This window comes from Oryx dammah, unplaced genomic scaffold (assembly GCF_014754425.2).
Source record: "Oryx dammah isolate SB20612 unplaced genomic scaffold, SCBI_Odam_1.1 HiC_scaffold_11216, whole genome shotgun sequence".
NCBI classification, from domain to species: Eukaryota; Metazoa; Chordata; class Mammalia; order Artiodactyla; family Bovidae; genus Oryx; species Oryx dammah.
The window spans coordinates 29,723-30,843 of NW_024080609.1; the positions used below are offsets into that span (position 1 = coordinate 29,723).

The 1,121-nt window shown below is 53.6% G+C and overlaps 1 protein-coding gene across 1 annotated transcript in view; it reads right to left on the reverse strand.

Moving 5' to 3' along the window:
- The window catches only part of LOC120861051 (acyl-coenzyme A thioesterase 11-like), an 11,151-nt gene extending 10,458 nt beyond the window's left edge, over nt 1-693 (reverse strand). The window contains exon 1 of the mRNA XM_040236734.1: nt 672-693. The gene's annotated coding sequence lies outside the window, so the exon portion shown is untranslated. The remainder of the gene's footprint in view (nt 1-671) is intronic.
- Between the last annotated feature and the right edge of the window lie 428 nt (nt 694-1,121).

The following is a 1,121-nucleotide window of genomic DNA, read 5'->3' on the forward strand; positions in this document are numbered from 1 at the left end:
CTGGGTGGGCACACAGAAAACAGCAGCTGAGGACACGCACACTCAGAGGTGGGGACTCACAGGGGAAAGTGTAGACCCGTAACCCTTGCCCAAGTGATTTCACCCTTGTGCCTCAGTGTCCTCATCTGTAAAATGGGATCAGTAGTCACACCTGCTCCCTCATGGGATCATCAGAAGAACAGTACTGGGCGTATGGTAAACCCTCTCTAAATGCACATTTTTCTTACTAATATCAAATGGTGAACCATGATGTGTTTACAACACTTTCAAGCTTGTAAAGTGCTTTGACAGTGGTCATTCACACCTGGATTTGCATCTCAAGCCTTTGCTCATCTCCTCTCAGATCCTTTGTTTCTTCATCTGCAAAAGGGGCATCAGAATCAATGGGAGGGACTCAAGATGTAAAACTGGCCACACCAGCCCGGGTTCAAATTCTCATTCTGCCAATCATTCCTATCTGTGTGCCCGTGGACACCAAATCCCTCTGTCCTCAGCGTCCTAACCTGTACAAGGGGCCGGTAAGACCACTGTGTCAAGAGGCCAAGACTAGAGACCGCCTGGATGTAAACGCCCAGCCCAGGGGCAGCACCAAAGACAGGCGAGTCCCCAGAGGCAGGGAGTTGAGACAGAACTGAAGCCATGTCCCTTCCCACCACCTGGCCTCCACTTGCCTATCTTGATGGATCTTCTTCCTGGCACAACCAGCTCACCCAGCCCCCATTACCACCTGCCCTCCTTCCCCAAAGGACCCAAGGAGACCCTCCCTGCAGTCCTAAAGCGGACTTCAGGTCGCACAGGGGCAGCCTGGACAGCTCAGTGCCCGGTCACTGAGGCCCAGCCCCAGCTTCCCGTCACACCAGTGAGTGACTTTGGGAAAACCACCCGCCCTCACTAAACCTGCTTCCTCCTCCAAAGGGGACTTGCTACAGGCAGGCGCGCTTCTGAAGTGCTTCCCGTGCTGGCCTCCCACCAAGCCTCATGACAACCCTCTGTGTATGGCACTAGCACTACCCGCCTTTTATTTTATTTTGGCAGTGCCATGCAGCTTGTGGGATTTCAGTTCCTAACCAGGGACTGAACCTGGGCCGTGGCAATACTTTGGCCACCTGATGGGTGGAGCA